The sequence below is a fragment of the Coffea eugenioides genome, chromosome 1 (genome assembly GCF_003713205.1).
Source record: "Coffea eugenioides isolate CCC68of chromosome 1, Ceug_1.0, whole genome shotgun sequence".
NCBI lineage: Eukaryota > Viridiplantae > Streptophyta > Magnoliopsida > Gentianales > Rubiaceae > Coffea > Coffea eugenioides.
The window spans coordinates 35063942-35087628 of NC_040035.1; the positions used below are offsets into that span (position 1 = coordinate 35063942).

The 23687-nt window shown below is 34.9% G+C and overlaps 2 pseudogenes; both read right to left on the reverse strand.

Moving 5' to 3' along the window:
- LOC113761508 overlaps window positions 1-23456 on the reverse strand; it is a 48783-nt pseudogene extending 25327 nt beyond the window's left edge.
- Window positions 3712-4761, reverse strand: LOC113761500 (annotated as a pseudogene).
- Window positions 23457-23687: the final 231 nt, after the last annotated feature.

Genomic DNA, 23687 nt, shown 5'->3' on the forward strand with positions numbered 1-23687 from the left:
CCCTTCTGAAAAGCTAATGTGCAAAATTTACCAATCGATTTAATATTGAGTACCCTTGCAAGATTTTGTTGTTCAAAATCCAAACTATCCAATGTCTCAATAGATCAAAGGAGAAAGAAAAACTAAGAAAGGCATTCGAGGGCTTAAGTAAGGAACAAGTGCAAGTACTTTCGGATTATTTTCATTCATAGTTCACTCATATGCAAAAGAAACCTTAACATCCAACTTAGGGAACAAATTTTACATCCATCTTCATTCGGGTTTCAGACCAGTTCCAGCCAATAAATAAAATAAAATAAAATAACTCAGGCTCCAGAACTAACAATTTCATTGAACTTCAATAGGTCTAAGCACAAAATAAAATCCAATCACCAGAAACAAATTGTTATGACAAAATATAAACTTTATGGAGAAAAGCTAACCACCAAAAAATAAAGAACTCCTGAGAGACACAATAAGGCATTAGCAACGAAAGGTTCACTAGCTACAATCAAGATCAAGAAATTAAAACATAATTAAATCATCCATTTAACAGAGGGAAAAAATCCTTCCTAGCTAAATAAACAAACAAATAAACTTACCAATTTTTTGTTGATTTTGTGGGTTGGATAAACGAATACAGAGAAGGACAGTGAGAAGCGTCTGCGTGTGCAAACGCGAATAAGAACCCTGACTGATATTTAAGTTCCCGTTTTGCAATAATTCCCTTTTTTTCATTGATTTTACTCTTTGGCCCCGTAAATTACTTTACCAGTGTCTGGCTCCTTTATGGCTTTCCCAATCGCCTTCTTTTATTGTTTACCCTTTTTTTGGGGATAATTTCAAAAATACAGTGACAACATAATTTTTAATGTAATAACCCGTAATAATTCACTATTATTACAAAATCATTTAAACTAGACTACAACCGCCAACTGTTGTATCCCAAGCAATAATGTTTTAAAATAAATGAAAAAACAACTAAGCACTGAATAATTCCCAATCATTCGTACCATATTATGTAAAAGGAAAGAAGCAATTAAAAAATTTGAACTTTACGAGAATTACTACCAACCCAGAAATAAAAACTCCTCAAATGAAGAATACAGTATCTGCCTCCAAAGATTCACGAGGACTTGTAAAGCTTAAGAAAATAAACAAGAAATGCAATCAAGCATTTAAGGACTAAAAAACAATTTTTTAGATAACTAAGCACATATTTACATGAATGATGGTGCTGATGCAAAACAAACATAATGGGCTTACAAATTTATTATTGATTCTGTTGGGCTTCTGCTGGGGAAAGGAGTGAAGGTAGAGAGTGTGAATTGTCAGCATGTAGAAAATAGAAATGTGAATATAAGAACCCTAATTTGACGGAGAGAGCGCGATTATTTAAGCCTCCTTGTTGCCCTCAAATTTGGCTTGATTTCTGGTTGTGTCCCCGTATATTTACTGTGCCCTTTGTAATGGCCCCCGAACATTTTTTTTTAATAATTTTTATTACTACATTAAAGGTGCTTGTTTTGTTTCTAGGGAAATGACGGAGGAAAAGTATGAAAAGTGTAAGTGTGTATTTTTCTATTTTTCTTGAGCTAGATATTTGAACTTAGCTTTATACTACAAGAGAGTTATAAATTCTTATGTCCTTTCGTAGGTGGAGCATAAATATATAATAAGTGATTCATTCTGAGTTATAGGAGCATGTAACTTAAAAAAAATCGATTTATTGATCGAATTCGATTCAAATTTTGGAATTCTCGAAATCGGTAAAGTGAAAAACGGAAAGGAAATCGGATTTTTTTATTTTCAAAATATACGAATTTGGTTTGAATTTGAGAATATGTTTTCTCAAAACGGAATTTTGGATTTCGAATTCACAATGTGAAATCGGAATCGAATGCCTAATTTGATATTCAATTTCAAATTCGTATGTGTTATATATATTAATATATATGTAATATAAAAATTTATATTATATAATAATACATCTAATTAATAATTATATTATAAAACAATACAATAATAAGTCTTATTAAGTTAGTTGTATATTATGTTATAACTATAAACTTATATTATACAAAAGTGGGCATTTAGTTTAGCAAAACTTACATATAATTACAAAATTAGGTGAAATCGGTTATTACCGACTTTCAAATTGAATTCGGAATTTGTGAAATCGAATTTGAAATCGATCGAATTTTCTAATGTCCAAATTTCCAAAAATTTCAAATTTAAAATTCCAAATTGCCGAATTTGATTTCGATGCACACTCCTGTTGAGTAATTTGAACCAAAAAAAAGGCTTATGTATAGAGGTAAGCTATACTAGTTTGATTTTATGGCTTTTATTTTCACATTTCTTTTGTTATTTACTTCTTATTTTTCTTGCGTCGCATTATAGTTTGATAGGCACCTATATCTTGGGAGAATACAAGCCAAATAATACTTATGAGGGCACGCAGGAGGTATTTGTCAATTTCTTGCTTACTTTCTGTGCAAAGGTAAGAGGAAAAGTAATAGCAGCCAAGTTTTATGCTAAAAGCCGTGTTGATTAAGGATTTTGTGATGAAAGAGGAGTTAAAACAAAGTCATTGCTCATGTTTAATTTTCGTCACCATCAGTTCTTTCACGTCAAAAAAAAAGTTGAAAAATCTTTGCTTTTCACAAGTGGGATAAGAGTTGGAACATGGGGACGCAATTGACACATTATTAATCCACGTTTGCAAATCCTTTTTGGAAAGCCTCAACTCATTCGTCATCAACCACTACCTTAACCAAGTTGGAAGATCAACTAATGCAATAACTTGGGAAATGGAAAATCAATCAATGAACACAGTCATCCACTCTCTAGACCTTTGTCTTTCTCGGTCATGCTCCACATGGAAATGTTATCTACTGTCATCACCCAAAAGCAAAAAAAGTAACATGCATGTTCAAGGTTCGACACTTGAAGAGCTTGCCTTCACCTTTAAGGATTTACCTTTCTTTTCTAGAAGAATCAAGACCAAACATGTTTATTAAATGAACAATTTCCCAATAGTTCCATCCATCCAAAGAATTGAAGAATCAAGACCATAATCGTATATTAACTATCATATGGCCAAAGAACTGAAGACTTGGGCCACAATCATGTTTATTTACTCTACTGCTGCTTTCAAGTTAAGATGAACTAATTGATTAGTAACAATTGGTCAATTAGGAATGTTATTCGACCACAACAATGAAGGTTACACATCTCATATTTGCGCAAGAAATATTTTCAAATATTGCATGGAGTGGCTAAAAATGTTATCTAAAAGAGTGTGGGTCTATTAATTGCTGGGGATCAGTTAAGTGAAAATCGCATGTTGAGAGTTCATAATTCAATTCCAAAATTTCCATACTTGGCAAAAGCCTGAAATGTAACTGTTTGGCCATCTCAAAAATGGACAGAGGCCATTTGCGGCCACTGAAAAGTCTGCCACCATGTTAAAATGCTGAACCAAACAGACTACTTGTAAGTTGCAACCACAGCTAAATCAGCAATAATTCCAATATCATACACCAGCAATTTTACACAAACCAGACATCTGTTAAGCCAATTCCCCTGGTGGCCCATCCGTATCCCAAAATCCCATTAAGGGTCAGCACAAAATATCAAGTATGAAAACCAATTTTGAAGGAAAATATAATAATGTTCCTCCTCTACCTAGCAAGGAAAGTTTCATTCTTTTGAATATGCTAGAACAACATCTTCAGAATGGCAGTTGTTTCTCTATCAAAGCGAAAAACTGGCAATAGAACTTTGATAACAGTTCAATGAAAGCATACAAAACTCGGTGAAAATCTACTCCATAACAGCAACTCCTCCTACAGCCTTGATTTTCTCTATAATATCATTTGCCTCTTCTTTAGTGATACCTTGCTTAATTAAAACTGGTACTTACTCAACTAAATCTTTGGTTTCCTTCAACCCCAAATTTGTGAAAGCACGAACCTCTTTGATCACCTTAATTTTTGCAGCAGCATCAAACTTTTCTAACTTGACATCAAATGCAGTTTTTTCAACCTTTTTCTCCTCAGCCTTTGAAGACCAGCACCAGACCCTCCCTGAGGACCCAAGTCCATGCCCTCCACTAAAACTGGTTGAATCTTAGGATGTCTTAGTCTGTCTCTAAGCGTGGGACCAATCAAATTACGCTCTTCAGGAGACAGGGCTGCAATATGTTCTACAAGCCGAATGATCTTATATGAAGGTGGGGGTCTAGGGCCATAAGGATCATAGAAAGCAGGATACTTGTGTCTTACGGGCTTTGATTTGGGATCCCTGGGAATGAAATCAGGCTGAAATGCACGAGACTGTAGAGGGCCAGTAACCACACGAAGAGCGGGATAGCTACGCAAGGATTTGAAAACTACAGAAAGCTTCATGGTTTGAAGATAGTTACAAAAAAATAAACACTGAAGGATGATTTCTGGTGAAGCAGTGCCCTTTGGCACTTGTAGTACTAAATGCAGCAAATGAATGTAATCCTTCCTTCCTGTGTAGAAGCTTCACATCCTATTTCCAGTGAGCTTCTCACCTTAAGAAGAGAAATGGGGAAGATGTCAGTCTCATTCATATTTTCAGGGACTATCATCTCATTCTGGAATATGGAAATCCTACTGGTATAAGAAGACTAATCAACAATATGACATCCAGTATTGCAAGCCGTTTACAACTCATAAATTTTCAGTCCACCAATCTGATGCCATTGGCTACCATGCTTGATAAATATCTTTTGCATGAATGTGCTTTGGGAGAGAAGACCACACGCAAGAATGTTTTGGTAAATGGTAGCATTCTAGGAATTGACTTCCATGCATATACCCAGAGCATGCAGACTAGGCATACAACAAATCAATACTAAGCAACGTTTTTTTGGATTAAGTTTGGTATTAGGCTGCATTCTTACTTGCAATCAAATATTACAAAGGAACAATCTTTAAAGAGAGTGGTCGACTTATGGAATGAACCTAACCCTTATGAAAAGCTAATGTGCAAAATATACCAATCGATTCAATATTGAGTACCCTTGAAATATTTTCTTGTTCAAAATCCAAACTATCCAATGTCTCAATAGATCAAAGGAGAAAGAAAAACTAGGAAAGGCATTCGAGGGCTTAAGTAAGGAACAAGTGCAAGTACTTTCGGATTATTTTCATTCATAGTTCACTCATATGCAAAAGAAACCTTAACAGCCAACTTAGGGAACAAATTTTACATCCATCTTCATTCGGGTTTCAGACCAGTTCCAGCCAAAAAATAAAATAAAATAACTCAGGCTCCAGAACTAACAATTTCATTGAACTTCAATAGGTCTAAACACAAAATAAAATCCAATCACCAGAAACAAATTGTTATGACAAAATATAAACTTTATGGAGAAAAGCTAACCACCAAGAAATAAAGAACTCCTGAGAGACACAATAAGGCATTAGCAACGAAAGGTTCACAAGCTACAATCAAGATCAAGAAATTAAAACATAAATAAATCATCCATTTAACAGGGGAAAAAAGCCTTCATAGCTAAATAAACAAACAAATGAACTTACCAATTTTTTGTTGATTTTGTGGGTTGCATAAACGAATACAGAGAAGGACAGTGAGAAGTATCTGCGTGTGCAAACGCGAATAAGAACCCTGACGGATATTTAAGTGCCCGTTTTGCAATAATGCCCTTTTTTTATTGATTTTACTCTTTGGCCCCGTAAATTACTTTACCAGTGTCTGGCTCCTTTATGGCTTTCCCAATCGCCTTCTTTTATTGTTTACCCTTTTTTTTTGGGATAATTTCAAAAAATCTATGAGGTTTCTCGTAATATCATTCAGCTCCTTGAGGTTTGTAAAATTTTGCTTACCTCCTCTGTGAGTTTGACGAGACTAAATATTCTTATCAAATGTCATAAATTGACAATAACACCTTTGCTCTTAATAACTATGTAAGGCCCAAAACAACCAATGCAAAGATCATAAACGAAACAATAAGTAAATAAAAAGGAAAGGATTGCAAACCAATTAACTACCCAACTCCTCTTGAGCTTGTAGATTAATTGAAACAAGCTACTTCAAGTTGATGAATTACAATCACTCTTGTGTACAAAGGAAGGTTCACCTCCTCCTTGCCCCAAGCAGCACTCGGTCAAGCTAGGACGTTTTACTATCCCTCAGGACAACCCTCACAGAGCTACACTCATGAAAGATTCACTCACAAGTGAAAAGCTTACAATGAACCTCACACCACTAAGACTACAAATATTCTTTTTGGAGTATTTTCTCACTAAAATCTCTCTAGATCTTTTGTATCTTCAGTGTGCCAAAGTTGTTTGAAATATCTGACCAATCACTATTTATATAGGACCAAGAAAGAGTCTCATTAAAGCTTCCAACGGATAGAAAGTAGCTGAAGAGTCAACTAGCCGTTGGAGTGTCGGACGTCCGATAGCCCTGTTTTATGCGTCCGACAGCAGGCAGTGAGTTTCAGAGATTTTCTTCAATTCTTTCGGACGTCCGGTGCAAGCTCTTTGTGCGTCCGACAGCAAACAAACAGATTTGAGAAATTATCTTGTTTCTATCGGACGTCCGGTAGAGACATATTCAGCGTCCGATAGTTTCGTCGACTTCGAAGGATCCTATCGGACGTCCGAAGCATGCGTCCGAAGTTGTACAATGATTATCGGACGTCCGATCCTGACTTCTTGAGCGTCCGACAGCTTCAGCATACTTTGTCATCTTTCAATTGTACTTGATCATGGAATCAAATAACTTCATAACTGAAAATATATCTTGAAGAAATATTAGTATCATCCATTTGTTTTGTAAACATCAAAAGATAGGGATCAAGATCAACAATCTCCCCCTTTTTGATGATGACAAAACAATGGATGGAAAGAAACAAAAATAAGTATAAGCTCCCCCTCAATCATTGCAACCAAAACTTTTAAGAGCCAAACTCATAATCTCAGAATAACTCCCCCTTACACATTGCATCCATTTCTCCCCCTTTTTGTCATCATAAGAGTAAAAATCAACTACTATAATCCAGCAACAATAGCAGAGAATTCAATATTCCAAGAAAAAATAGAGAAATGACATCAATCACAGCAAATCATCATGAGATCAGCATTATTCTTTTATCTCTCTTTTTGACATCATATAGATTCAGTAGTATTCAAAGATATCAGCGAAAACTCAGATCAAAGTATCAAAAGAAAAAATATTCTGAACAAGAATCACTGCAATGATTAGACAAAACCTCCTACTTGTTAAAATTAGCATCATGTCTAACTATCCACATGCATTTCATGCCTTTTTTTATATTCTTTCTCACATAGCAATCACTTTTCATGTGACCTTTTTGACAACAGAAATTACACATAATCAGGGAATTATTTATATGAACAGATTTAATAAATCTTACTTGTCTTCTCCTATGGATAGCAAACTCATTTGCAGCAGAATTTATCTTAAAATGAGTTTTTGATTTATTACTTTGAAAACAGTCTTATTTTTTATGTTGAAACAACTCATTTAAATCATTCATTCTTCTTTTCAAATCATCTTGTTCCCTTTTGAACATTTCACAAAAACTTGTTTTTCTATCAAGATCCAAGTGTAAAGCAGTCTCACTTTTTTTGAAGTAATCATTTTCAGCTTTCAACTTTTTATTTTGTTGAAAAAGATTTGTATTATCTCGAAGCAAAAAATTAATTTTCTGTTTTAACTCCTTGTTTCTAACATAAGATTCTTTCAAACTATCATGCAATTTTATAATGAAAGATTCAAGATTATCATCATCTTCATCATCACTTTCAAATTGAGAGTTAGAAGATGTTATCTCATCATCTCCAATGGCCATGAAAGCCAATTGAGCAGATTGATCTTCCTCTTCAATTTCACCATCGGAATTGCATTCATTCCATGTGAATTGAAATTTGTTTATGCTTGGTTTTCTTCCTTCTTTCTTCTTCATCACTAGACAGTCACTTGCATAGTGTCCAGGTTGGCCGCATTCAAAGCACTGATCAGTTTGCTTTTTGTTGAACTCTAGCTTCCCTTTGATTCTCGAGTTGTTGAACTGATTTGGGAATGAATTGCTAGGTCTACCATTTCTGAATCTCCTCTTGTTGAGTATTCGTTTGAAACTTTTTATGATGAGAGCGATATCATTATCATCACCTTCCACATCTTCTTCATCTAGGGAGGCAGAATCATCTTCATCTTGTGAGGCTTTTAGAGCAATATTCTTTCGCACTTTTGCATCCTTTTCCTCTTGCACCTTAGTCTTAAATTTCAGCTCATAAGAGATAAGAGAATTAATAAGAGATTCAATAGGCATAGTATTCAAATCTCTAGCCTCCTCAATAGCAGTCACTTTATTTTCCCAATCATTGGACAAGGCATTCAGAATTTTTCTATTTTTCTCACCAAGAGAATATTCTTTTTCCAGCACCTCTAAATCTTTAATGAGATCATTGAATCTACAATACATTTGATCAACATTTTCATGAGGTTCCATTTTGAAAGTTTGTAACTAGAATGGATTTCTTTTGTTCTCTAACATTCTCACTACCTTCATGAATTTCTTTCAGTTTGTCCCAAATTTCTTTAGCTGACTTGCAACCCTTGACTCTAATAGATTCATTTGAGTCTAATGCACAATATAACACATTCATGGCTTTTGCATTTAAGGTGAGATGAGCTCTATCCACAGCAGTCAGTTCACTTCTTGTTTTCGGTCTAGATGCATGAGTATTTTCATCTATAAGAGAGGCATCATATGGACCTTCACTAATAATAAACCACAATTCGATATCAATAGATTGCAAAAAGATAATCATTCTTTCTTTCCAACTCATATAATTTGACCCATTAAACACAGGTTGTCTAATAACAGAATGTCCGTCAAAAAACATAGCATTATTGGTTGTCATCTTTACTCCAAAGCCGATTGAGCTTAATCTCTAGGAGACCAAGCTCTGATACCAATTGTAAGGCCCAAAACAACCAATGCAAAGATCATAAACGAAACAATAAGTAAATAAAAAGGAAAGGATTGCAAACCAATTAACTACCCAACTCCTCTTGAGCTTGTAGATTAATTGAAACAAGCTACTTCAAGTTGATGAATTACAATCACTCTTGTGTACAAAGGAAGGTTCACCTCCTCCTTGCCCCAAGCAGCACTCGGTCAAGCCAGGACGTTTTACTATCCCTCAGGACAACCCTCACAGAGCTACACTCATGAAAGATTCACTCACAAGTGAAAAGCTTACAATGAACCTCACACCACTAAGACTACAAATATTCTTTTTGGAGTATTTTCTCACTAAAATCTCTCTAGATCTTTTGTATCTTCAGTGTGCCAAAGTTGTTTGAAATATCTGACCAATCACTATTTATATAGGACCAAGAAAGAGTCTCATTAAAGCTTCCAACGGATAGAAAGTAGCTGAAGAGTCAACTAGCCGTTGGAGTGTCGGACGTCCGATAGCCCTGTTTTATGCGTCCGACAGCAGGCAGTGAGTTTCAGAGATTTTCTTCAATTCTTTCGGACGTCCGGTGCAAGCTCTTTATGCGTCCGACAGCAAACAAACAGATTTGAGAAATTATCTTGTTTCTATCGGACGTCCGGTAGAGACATATTCAGCGTCCGATAGGTCCGATAGTTTCGTCGACTTCGAAGGATCCTATCGGACGTCCGAAGCATGCGTCCGAAGTTGTGCAATGATTATCGGACGTCCGATCCTGACATCTTGAGCGTCCGACAGATTCAGCAAACTTTGTCATCTTTCAATTGTACTTGATCATGGAATCAAATAACTTCATAACTGAAAATATATCTTGAAGAAACATTAGTATCATCCATTTGTTTTGTAAACATCAAAAGATAGGGATCAAGATCAACAAACTATTTAACCAAAAAGTCAAAAAGTAAAATTGTTAAACCAAAAAATGTAGATTAAAACAAAAAATGAATTGTTATCTAATAATGGTCTATATTTCTCTATATAGAGATCGTGGTGGGACAGCAAAAGATGTGGATAAATTAAATCTATTTAGAATCAACCATTCAGGAGGATTTTGGTGAGTAATTAATACCTTGAAAACTTTCATAGATAGTTATACGAAAGTCAAGAAATATTTTGGGGAAATACATTTTAATACATGATGTAGTTTAAGTTATGTTAAAAATTAAAATAATCTCTTCATATGTGTGAATTCTTCAAGGTGTAAATTTTGCTTTGTTCCAAAACAACTAGTTTAAGTTAAAAAATTTACAACTTATAAAAAGTTAACCTTATTTTATTTTTTATTGTTGTTGTAAACTTTATAAATTAAATTGTTGTTGTAAACTAAAATAAAAGTATTATCTTTCTTGCATTTCCTCAAAGGGGCTAAAATGCTACAATGAATGTCAATTCAAAGGAGTTAAGTGAGATTTTAAAGACATCAGGAGAGCTGAGTGATATTATGAGAAACCTCAAGATAGGTTTCTGAAATTATCCCTAGTAATAGTTATTTAGGGAAATGAAAAAGGGAAAGAGAACCCGAGAATGAATTAGTATGTTTTATTATTATTTTTTTGAATTACTTTACATGTTTTATTACTTTTTTTCGAATTTCTTTATTTATTGTCTTTTTTTAACTTAATAATAAGAGATGACCCCCAGATGAGAAGTTCAAGAATTTGGCCCATATTTCTAATTAACAATTTAAGGTAGTATCTAGTACCTCAATTTTATTACTCACAATGCCTCATCTCTTTCATGTCCAATTTCGTGTTCTTTTTTGCTTAATCCATTTTTCCTATCTTTTTTTGTTTGTAAATATGTCGATAGCTAAATGAGAGTGTGCTACTTGTCGTTTTCTTTCTTATTTTGTGCACCAAGGTAGGAGGTAAAGTAGTACCCAACTGTTAATTTTGTGCTTAGACTTCTTGCTATTTAATAATTGATGATGATCATAGAGCAATGGAATAAGAATTAGTACATGTAAACAATCTTAACCACTCAGAAGATCAACTAAGGCACTAACGTCGAAAATGGCAAATCAATAAATGAATCAAAGCCATCCACTACCTTGAGAGCTTTGTCTTTCTTTTTCAACTTTTACATGGAAATGGCACCCTTCGGGCATCTGCTATCTTTGGTAAGGACCACCACGCTTGGACCACAAAGAGTAGTACAATAAGAGAATTACAGAAGTTGGAATTTATTACTGATTCTGATGAAGGTTGGAATGTATTACAATAGAGTAGTACAACAAGTATAAGTAATGGTTGGAATGTGTAACTGGTGTTTGGATTGCAAATTTATCTCAAATAATATTTCGCTTGCATCATAAACACATTTTCCAATCCACCTTTTTATATTTTCAACTAATTTTTATCTCACATACATCACATCACAAAAAGTGCTACATTAATTATTTCAAATAATATTTCAAATGATACTCTAGCCAAATACACTAGACACACTCAGTATTCAAATAATTATTCCAAGGTTTGCAGCAGGAATATTTTATGTGGCATAACATTAATCTAGGCTACTTGTGAGCTATCCCATAAACCTGAGGATTTGCTATTGAGGCAGAAGACACAAATGCCCGCTGAAGTTCAACAGATGAGAAGACCGCTTTAGCAATAACTTCACCAGTTTTTCTAGTGAAGTGACAGCCATCAGCAACAAACTGCTGCAAAGGATCAAGAATCCCTTGGAAAAATCTCCGAATTGTTCCATCTGCCAGCAAAACAGACAAATCAAGGCTTTGACGTTATAATTCAGTTAGATGGAGGTGGCGGAGAAGTTAACGTGAAATAAAAGCTTTCATTATCGCAAATAGGAAGTACATCTTTATTACCTTCTGCTGCTACGTGTTCCACAAACACACAGAGCCCACCTGGCTTTAGCACCCTCATAATCTCTGAAAACAATTACTAGAATGTGTATTAGCCCCTGCTATCTTCTTTTCCACTCGATATACACTGAGCAGTACAAACCTAGCCACTGAGGCGTATATGACATGTTCTTCCAACAAGAAGTAGACCATTCATATTTTCTTAAGACTAGGAGGCACAAACGCGATGGAAATCGAAAATGCCCTGGCCAGTTTTATATTGACCAAAAAGCATAATATATGAGGTATTAAAAATAGTAATTTATCTAGAAATCATTATTTGGCTGTAGTTTAACACATAAACGACTAATTGCAAGTCAAGATTTTGGCTGTTACAAATGATCACCCACAAAACAGATTAACATAGAATGCAAAAAAAAAAAAAAAAAAAAAAAAAAAAAACATAAATACTTATAAAAAATTAAGCCACGTACAAACTAAATGGCATTTGAGCCATATTAATCAACAACCTAACTACTACAAAATATTTGTGGTTGAATTCTTTATAAGAATGATATCTACACATTAACTAAAAACATCTACTAAACTGTTCTCTAGAAAAAGACTAAACAGATTAAAAAATTACAATAATCAATTTAACATTGAGTCGCACTCCTAATCAGACTACATGAATGCCTAACACAGCACAACAGATTCCTCCTTCTTAGCTACTCTACCACATGATCCTGCACTTCAACATTCTGAAGCAAAAAATCACAAGGATAATCATAAACAGCATAAGAATAAATAGCCAATATACCCCACAATGTAAATTTGTCTCTCGACTCCATTGCAAAGGATCAGCCCCACAATGTAAGGTATGCATAAGACCATGACAACCATTAAGAACGTCATTTTTAACGATCCAAATTCTATTCCTTCAATAGAAAAATAGACACAAAGAATTTCAGTTTCATACAAAATCAATAGACAACAAGCACAAAATTTCCTCCATATGTCACAATGTCAAATACCAAAAGCAATTCAACTCAAATATCTGAGGTACAAACTCAAACAAAATTCAAAACTGCATTGAAAATTGGATTCTTATCAACAAGAACTTATTTTATTGAAAATCTGGTTTTTTTCTCAAGGATGAAGTTCAAACATACTCAAAACATTGACCGTGATTTTAGAAAAAATTTCATTATTTATAGCCATATGAAAACACAACCATTAACCTTTGACAGTTAACCTTCTTTGAATCTAGGGAAAAATTGCATTTTTGTTGGCAATATATATATTCTATCAGTTTCCACAAGATCAACCAAATTAAACTAAAATACATGAGAAAACAGAAGATTTGAGGCTGTCAGCAAGTGCAACTTCACTAGTAATAATCGCAACACACCAAACATCTAAAACAAAGCAAAAAAATAGACATTAGGAATGACTCAGCATGCAGCCAACACAAAACTAACTGTAATTTCTCTCTTGCGATCAGTCCATTATATATAAAAAGAACAAAAGTAAGTCAAACTTTTTGGCATTCCATTTGGAATGACTCAACAAGCAACCAAAACAAAGAAAACTGACCGTAATTTTAATCTTGCGATTGGTCCATAATATATAAAAAAGAACAAAAGTCATTAACTTTTTGGCATTCCATTCACATTTCATGGTGGAAACTAACCTCAGCAATCATGAGTAACTATTCTCTGGCAGTTTGGCAGAGTGATTGCCTGCAAATATACATCATAAGAGTAATGAATATGATGGGGAAAAAATCTGTACACAAATCATAGCATGTACTACAATATTTTCCACTCCCTAATGAGACCAATAGTTGTATATTGATATAATACCCTCCTATAACAGTTCTATCATGACGTTCAAGCTACATTATAGAAGAAAAAATAGTAAAAAACAAATAGAACAGGTGATAGAGGGGCTCTAATTACTCAATTGCAAATCTATGTTAATACAGGTGCTGCTTTGATATTGACCTAACAGATGATACTAACATGTTCATTGCATCAGTCTTTGGTGACTTATCAGGGATTGCCCAAATTCACTACACTTCAGGCAAGCAAATCCCGTAACATAAAAGGGCTACACTTCGCTGCAGCACAACCTCTGTTGAGCACAGAAGAATAACCTACATAATCAACAGAAAGACGAGTATAACAATTACTGAACTTTGTGGCACAAAACAATCGCAGAATAAGCCAAAAAATAAACAAAACAAAAGAAATGGCACAAAAATTAGGAAAAGAAAACAAACACAATTAAAGGATGACTAAAACAGGTAGTTCTACATCATTTATACCAATTGTAATCATCATTCATCCCTTGATGTACATACCATAAAGAATTCATTAGCTATGAGCAAAGGATTCATTAGCTCAAATGAATGCTGCATTTTGAGAATGCACAAGAACATACCTTGGATTTGCATATTCTGGTAAGTATTGCAACAGGAAACGAAGAGCAGTATCTCTCTACAGCAACAAAATCATAACATATTTATTAGGCATATTATTTGAAAAGCCAAAAACTCAAGGATGGGAAAAAAAGAAAATGTCTGTTCCTTTTGGTTCCTTTGTTTCGAAAAATTATGGACACAGGGAGAGAAATATCATTATCAGAACAGTGCTTGGCCAAACAAGAGGAGGGTTTCTTTTTTCTAGGAGGAGAAAAACCTATTATGTTTACTTATGATCTCTTCATTTCTAACTGCTAAAAATACACCGAAACAGAAAATGAGAATACAAAAAATCTGAAATTATCTATATAAAACATCAAGACAGGGGAATAGGATTCAGCTAGACCCAAAAATTATGTAAAAAGTAGCTACCATTTTGACAGTTAGGATCTTGAAGTTTTAGTTCTTCCAGTGCTAATAAAGATGATGGCAAAATTATGGATGAGCTTTAAGGGAAGATTATTAATTTCTTGTGCCAGGCAAAGAGAGAGGCTAACCAAGCAATTGAGTTGCATAGCTATTCCACATTAAATGGGAAAGCCTAGGAAGAAGAGTTACAGCAACATTTCCTCTTCCGCCACCCGGCAAACTCCCTCAGTCCTGCCCTCTCTAATCTTGCTGTCATGGTGTAGTACTTTTGAAAGTTTATACTTGTAATCATCCTTCTAGGACCACTTATCAATTAAGTATTTTATGTTTATTGAGTGCGATTTTTACTATATGTTTGAAGCAAGATGAAACCCTTGGCAACTCAATTTCAGTTAACATACTGAAGCACATTACATATACTTTTGCACAGTACTATACTGAAGCAATGGGTAAGTTATCATCTAGGCTATCTGATCAATGAGATTATCATAGCCAACAGGTATTATGTAGAGCTGTTAAACGAACCGAGCTGTTCGTTAGCTCGGTTCGTTTCGGCTCGTTCGTGTTCGTGAAATGCTCGTTCGAAATTTTAAACGAACCGAGTTCGAACGAATTTTTTTGTTCGATTAATAATCGAGCGAACACGAACATGTTCGCGAGTTTTAACGAACGTTCGCGAGCATGCTAAACGAACGTTCGCGAACACGAGTATGTTCGCGAGTTTTAACGAACGTTCGTGAACATAGACATAATTATCATTTGACAAATTTTAGGGTTAATTTTATGGCTGGACTTTTATATTTGGAGGGCAAATTTCTTTGTTTTATTTGTTGTTTTTATGTTAATGTTAGTTATATAGTTAATGAATAATAGAATTTAGTCACTTAGTGCTTTAATTATTTTTAAGAATAATTAATATTTTGCATGGCATATTTAAAGCATAAAATAATTTGGATTCGAGCATTTCAAACATGTTCGCGAACGGCTCGTTTATGTTAAACTAGCCGAACACGAACTCGAACTCGAACACGAATTTTACTTAACGAACCGAACACGAACACAAGTTTGGAGTTCGAAAATTAACGAACGAACACGAACGTTGTTCGAACTGCTTAACGAACAGAGCTCAAACATGAGATACTCGGTTCGATTCGGTTCGTTTACAGCTCTAGTATTATGAAGGAACTTTAGTCGAAGAAAAGAAAATGGATGGTCAGCTTGTTCATTCAAACCCAAACTTTTTCGGATGAAAGAAACAAGAAATGAATAAATGTATAACTATGAGCTGGACCTTACACAAAGGTATAATTAGGCTTTCTAACTCTGGGCATCAAAATCAAAGCTTCCTTGCCACCTGAACTCTAGGCAAATCGAGCATTTTAAATCTGCAATATCAAAATTTCAAAAAATCAACTTTCAGTTTATTCACCATTAACAGGAAGAAATACAAAGAGGAAAAAAAACTAATCAAAAAAATGCATAAAAATAGTAACAAAAATCAAAGAACATAAAATTTTAAAAAAATATATATAACAAGAAGAAATACAAAGAGGAAAAAACGAAGCACAAAAATACATAAAAATAGTAAGAAGACTCAAAGAACATAAAACTTTTTAAAATTACAAAAAATAAACGATACCTCTAATCCATGGCTGCAGTAACAGTCGTTGATTCTCTGAAACTAAAATTCCTAAAAAACTTAGAGATGTATACAGAACACTGTGAAATTATATCGATCTATTGAATGTAAGGCTTTTCGGCAACTGCAAGCAAATCCGTGGGCAGATAAAAGAGCCATAGATTTTGCAGTCCCGGAGAGCCCAAAAATTTTCTAAAATTTAAGGGAGAATCGCGGAAACATTAGCTTTGCAGTTGATCGGAGAATGAGAGAGAAGGGACTGACAACCTCTTTTTAGAGGAGAGGGTATAAGTGGACTTACGAACACACCAAAACCAACTATAGTCAAAGCGACGCCTCTGTGAAGCATTCCATCCAACACCTTACGGGCATCCTTTAGGTAGCTAATAGAGGATAGGGAGATGATATGGTGGCAGAGGAGGGAACGAAGAGAGTCTGAGGAGATGAAGGGCGAGGGAGTGGAGATCTAGGAAGGAAGGCAGTGAAAGATGTTGATGATGGCGAGGATTTAGCGGAGGGATTGGAAGTCCTAGAATCCCAGGGCTGGTGGGAGATGGGGTGCTTGTGATGTTGGGTGTCGGAGAGGGAGATGATGTGGCGGCGAAGGAGGAGGGAACGGAGAGAGTCTGAGGAAAAAATACAGACAGGAGAGAGGAAGAGGAAGCAACGGGGAAAAAAAAGAGAAGAGAAAAGGAAGAAGAGAAGAGAGGCGGCGGCAGCGGAGGAAATTTACGAAAACCCTAGAGAGGAAGTATATGCAGACGTCTGGCGCATTGCGCGGAAAAAAAAAGGCTGGTGACTCACATGATTGGCACGTGAGAGGACGACGAAAAACCTCCAGGTCACCACAGCCCTTCGCTCTTTATCTACTTATGTTGAAAAACCTTTAGATGCTGCATGCTAAAATTGTAAATTTTATCTACCAAAGTTTAAGTGTCTCATACAGGAATTAACCTACCTTGCAGCGCCAAGTCAACATCTTTGACAGAACATAGGACAAGTGTGGCCACTACAGCATCCACAGATGCATCACCAAGGGGCAGAGCCTCTGCAACCTGCACAATTCAATGGTCAGACACTCCCATTGCAAAATTAACTCCGAGGGATAAATGACCTTCAAATGAGCTGTGACTAATAAGTCTGCAACAACAGACGGAAGAGGCATCTAAAGTGGATCGTTGACCAATATCAACACCAAGAAAATCCTAAGCTCAAGCCAAAAGCATTTGACAGGAACTATATGCAACTGCCTAATCTCAAACAGACAGAGCAGATATCTTGGCATCTGATGTCCAAGATATAACTTAAATGAAGGAAAGAAGCTTTCATAAATGAAGCAACTGGGTAAATAAGGTAAGACAGGAAAAGCTCATAAACGAGGCATAAAAATCATCATTTCTTGCACCATAAGATTAGGTATGTGCACCAGTCATATCAACTTTAGATGAAAACCAAGCATGCTATCGACATACACAAATTAGCTTTTGGCTGTGGCCTTCTGAAAACCAAAATTCAGCTTTCAAACAGTTAATCAGCCATGCAAAGATATTGTTATCTTGCAGACATGAAAAAGACATCGCTAATAGAAGCCATCTGATTCACCATAGACAGGCTCATACTGCTTGTGTAAATTTAAAGTGAACTACGCCTTTCTGGTGGCTGCCGTGCATTTGCTACTGGTGGTAATAGAGGTTTTTGCGAAGAAGGGAGTACTTCAGGAGTGTATCTTCTTGTTAATGAAGAAGAGATAAATGAGCTGCCTAAACGTGATAACGTAGGCGTCCCCAGGAAGTTAAGACTTGGAGATGGTACACTGCTGTATAAATCGATGGACTGCCTGATACAAGGATATGAGATACCAAGCATTATCAACCAGAGTTTGAACACAGTCCAAGTGAGATGACTAATGTAACCATTTCTCAAATATATAATCCAGTTGTGCAAGTTTAAAACAAATTAACAAAGAACCATTGGAATTGATTCTAAATCTTAAAAGCTAAGAGCCAAATTATTTGCAGCTGGTAGAATTGCACATGAGGGAGTGATGGTTGTACTCTTGATCAAACCAGTATGTTTTATCCTCTCCAAAAACAACTGAAAACTGATGCAAATAAGAAACGCTGGTACATGATTGGAGGAGGAGAGTGGATCTCTGGCACTTATTTCAATCAAAATATCTAGCAGACGGTCTAAAAGTTGGTATAGTTCTGGCCAGATGTTATGACACACCAAAGTTATGGAAATTGGTTCAGTCTAAAGCCCATGAAATGAATACTCTGGATGTGGTTTGGAAACTTCTCTTCCAGAATCAGCGGTTCGATGAAAGGTAATATCCAAAATATGGTTTCTACCATTGATAAATGTAGTAACGACAATTCACTTCCAAAGATGGTTCACAGGGATTAACCACCAGTCCCTCATGACGAAGGAAAATCTTTTCAATAGAGGCAGTAGTCAGCAATATAAGTGCATCATACCAAGTTCCGCTAAGCTGAAGAAGGATCCAGGGAAGACATAAAATGCTCTGGCCTTTTGATAACATTACATAGCCTACCTTAAGCCCATAGCTATCCTTTACTGATGTTACTGGATCCATTCAAACTCATAAACTATTGATATTCATGGCCGAAACAGAATGAAAATACTTGAAGAAGCTCCAAAATATGAATGATGAAAGCATTTCAATCCCATTTCTAAATATCTCTCCTAGCCAAAAATGAATAGGTAAAGCTAAACATCCGGTACCATATAAATATAACAGCTTTCAAGAAACCAAGTGCTTCACTGCTAAATACAGAATCTGCAGAACAAGAACAGAACAAACGTAGAGAACACCATAGCTAGATGTAGAAAGAAACAAATATAGATATGTGCGATAAGATGATACCACCTGTAACTTTGAGGCCAAGAGGTGGTGATAGATTTGCTCTCCGGCCTTTCGTCCTCATTATCATTAGAATAACTGCTAGAATCAGAATTATTTCCATCTTCACTATCTTCTTTCTCCAGTGCCTAAAATCAGTGCTAGCTGCAAAAAAGCTAAGCTCTTCAGAAGCCTAAAATCAGAACAAAATTCGCTTAGCATCAGAGGCAGCAACTAAAGTACAGAACAAAAGAGAGGGTTGCCCCTCTAGAATTCAACACTTCTCTCTGTAACATTATTCAGCAATATAGCAGGTTGTTTACAGAATTTGGACTATTAAACAACTTTTATTGCTAGTAACAACAAAGAAATTTTAAAATATAACAGAAAATCGGCCCTCAAAAATCTCAAATACACCACGGGTGCAAATTATATAGCTTTGAACTGTACCTGGCAAATTCAGAGTTTCAAAGATATTCCCTTGCAATCAGTAACAAAATTTAACCTTAATGCACGTATGACAATATGAGCATATAAGCAGAGGTGAATAAGCTACACCCAGAACACTACATTCCATTTCCTATACATATCTATGCACACGCTCACTTTGTTTTGCATCTTTGCCTGTACATGATATGTATGCATATGTGTATAAATACACATATACATATATAATATGCATACACACACGTGTAGATTGATGCATATATGCAAATGTCACCATGGTATCAGCAAAAAAGTGTCTCATGCGCTGATTATCAGAATTCAACTCTCACTAAGAAACAGATTATATACTTAGAAAATCACACCAAAATTTTGGAAGCATTCAATTTAAAGCTATCAACTGCTTTTTTTCATCAGTAACAACTACTTCTCCAAAGAATTAACTGATGTAGAAGCATCAAACAACTCAAATCTTTACCTACAAAATGAGCTGGCTGATAGAAATGAACATCACATCTCATTAATGCTTCTTGTTAATGCTGCAAAACAGCCAATGTTCCACTAACATTCGGCTAAGGCTTGCAATAATCAACAACCAGTTCTAGTAAATAAATTGACTTCAATTTACAACCAAACTCTGTTAGAAACCATCTATTCAGTTCTCTAATACAGTCTTTCGACTAATTTTGCCGGAATAAAACCGATAGAAACGAATAGATATTCAAACTTGGAAGAGTGATATATGTTAAAAGTCTCTATCACTCCAGTTAGGGTCTGTGTACACCTCTGAATTCAGTAAACTTGAAAAAAAAAATAGACAAAAATAGAGTCACTTTCCTATAATAGAACTCCAAGAATTACATGTAACTCCCTATAAAAAAACTGTAATCACTGACCAGCTAGTTCAAGCTTCTGTCTACATCTTGGGTTTATAAGTCCAAACCATCTGCAGCAGAAAATTAGAATCCTAAACATTAGAAACAAAGGAAATCTGATAGTAGCAAAACTAACAAAACGAATACCCATTCAGCAGATACAAGTTTTCACAGTACGGCAATTAAGAAAAAATTTCTTTTAGAAACAAGAAACACACGTGACCTTGAAAATTTTCTTGTAGCAGTATATGCTCAATAAAACAATGAATATCAAGCTGATGTGTGTACCTTCTCAAAAGTAGATGTACAGGCTTGGAGCAAGCTACTTCGTTCTCCCAAACTCACTGGGTTCTGTTTATTTACTCTTCCACATCCTATTCCTCTGCTTCCTCCACATCCAAAATACCAATAAGGAAAATTCTAAACCTTTTTTTTTTTTTGCAAAATCAACAGCATGATTACAAAATCAAGCCCTTTTTACAAAAAAAAAAACAAAGAGACCAAAAAAGAAGTCTTTTTGAGTACAATGCATTGTTAATGAGTATAATGCATAACCATTATGAGAAAAGATATCCTCCCCAAGAATAATTCAAACTGAACCTCCCACCTTCATATATGATTCAGAAATTGGTAAAATTAACAATTTCAACATGCACCAAAACTTCGTCAAAACCACAAATAGCACATAAATCAGAAATTTGAAATTCAAAGTTAAGGTAATCTAGAAACATGACCGCAAAATAAAAAGAAAAGACGATAACCTGAAAAGCTAAATCTTTTTCTCCTCCTTTTAGTATTTCCTTGTGATTTTCCTCAATCTATCAAATAGGCGGCAATCTAAGATTATGAGGAGCAGAAAAACTAAAGAAGTAAGCAAAAATTTAAGAAATGAAAAGGAAGCAGAAACTTGAAGGTCCAATCTAGTGTAAAATTGGAAAAATGACAGGGAAATAAATCAAAAAAATTCACAACCTGAAAAGTTAAATTTTTTTTCTCCTTTCAGTAGATATTCCTTCCATTTTTTCAAACTGTTTTCACATTTAAATACTATAACGTTGAGATACCAAGAACCATACACCACATACACTAAACAAAATGACTTCACCAATAATGACAAACCATAGAAAAAAGGGTTTTCAAAATCTCATTTGGCAAATTCACATACAAAGGAAATAAAAGCACAAGTAAGATATTGTCAATAATATTAAAAAAAAAAACCAAAAAAGTATAAATAAACGATTATGATCAGACTAAACTTGGCTGTTTTATCTTACAATTACTACGGGCAGAATCGACTACTATTGTAGGCAATGAACCACATAGTTCAGTTGTCAACTCTGCTTTACCCAACTTGCTCACAAACGCTTCTAGAACAAAGGCCACGTAATTAAATGATAATGCTCAAAATGTAAAAGCATTTGCTAAAAATTTGATCTTCTAGTTTTTAAAACATTAATGAGATGTTATGAAGTTTGAGATGCAAAGAAGAAAAGTAAGTTTGTAAAATCTACCCATTGAATTGAAGAAACAAAATGTCCAACCTAACCATGCTATAATAATAACCAAAGTAATAGGCTCTTTGAAGAGCTAAGAGAACTGGAAAAAAGAAAAAAGAAATAACAGGCCAGAAAAGAAATTACCCCAGTCCAAATCATAATTCGAGAGTAGAAAAGGCAAAGAAAATTATAAGGCACAACTATTCAATATGTTATTTTTAACTTTCACAAGCAAATGTATCAACCCCGTGGAAGTTTCTATTCTAACTTCCTAACCTTCAACCAGCACCTTCTTGTTGAGGAAAACAATCTCTTCATAGAATCAAATAAACAAAAGAACGCAATTAGTAGATAATCTAAATATGTTAATTTTCCTATCAGCATATAAATTTAAGAATTTAGGGAAGGGAAAAAAATTCTCTTATTCAGGGAAAAAATAAAAAAAAACGGATAAATCAATTTAAGTCCATTGAAATAAATGAAGTTTTTTTGTCCAAAAAAGAAACCAATAACAAAATCAAAATTTTTGAAAAAAAGGGGGACCCAATACATTAGGCATTAGAATCCGCCAAGAAATGAGGGAAAAATTACACTACAATCAGAGCGGCAGACAAAATTTGCAAGCCCAAAAATAACGGCGAGAAAAGTGGAGTTGTATAAAGCATTAAGGAAACCACCGGGATAAAGTAGAAGCTTGTAGTGTAAAATTGATGTTGAACCCATAGCCAAATATTTTAAAGCAAAACAGGAAATCTTTTATGACTTCCGGCAAGGGTGATTTACCATACATATAGATTGAAAGCAAAACAAGGTAAAAGATACCTAAAACCATGAAACTTTCCTCAAATTTCTGTAAAATTATTGAGCTTTTATGAATTTTGATGCATTACATGGTTAAAAGAAATTACCTAAGCAACGCAAGAAAACAACCCAAAAATAATGAAATTGAAGTTCACCTCAGGAAATTTCCTTTCCTCTCCAAAAATGGTACAAGAAAGACAGTAGCAGCTGCATAGACCTAGAGAATGAAGAAACCCAAAATTATTTAAGGAAAATGATAAAGCTGAACGAAGAAACAAAGAAAAGCCAAAATTTTGTTTAAGTAGAAAATAAATCAAAATATCATACCAAGAAAATGCGCGAGGCCTTCAAGACCTTCTGGATCACTAAAAGAACCTACTCCAACATTCATTAAATACTAAATCAACAAAAGAAATTAAGCAGGGTGAAAAAGAAGAAACCGGATGGATTGAAATTTAGTACCTTATCAGTTTCTGGATAGCTGATGAGGAGGACCTCGAGAGCGTTGTGAAGAACGATTCTTCGGTAGTCTCTTTTGTCGGTGCGAGGCTTCACGATCCCTCTGACTTCCTGCTCGTTCCTGGCTCCAAACGCCATTTTTCTTCTCGGCAGGAACCAGAGACACAGAGAGCGAGAAGAAGCTGAGAAGAACAATAAGCTGGAAAGCGAGCAAAACCAACAGAACAGGAGAAGAGAAGGCTCAATTTTCTAAAGTTTGACAGCAAAAGTAAAAAGCTATTGTAAAATGACTATGTTAGACATAAGTTGAAAATATATAGTCCATTCAATGAGTGTTTTGAAGGAGCAAAATGTAATTAAACAACGCAAAATGAGCTGGCTCGAAAAAATGAACATCACGTCTCATTAATGCTTCTTG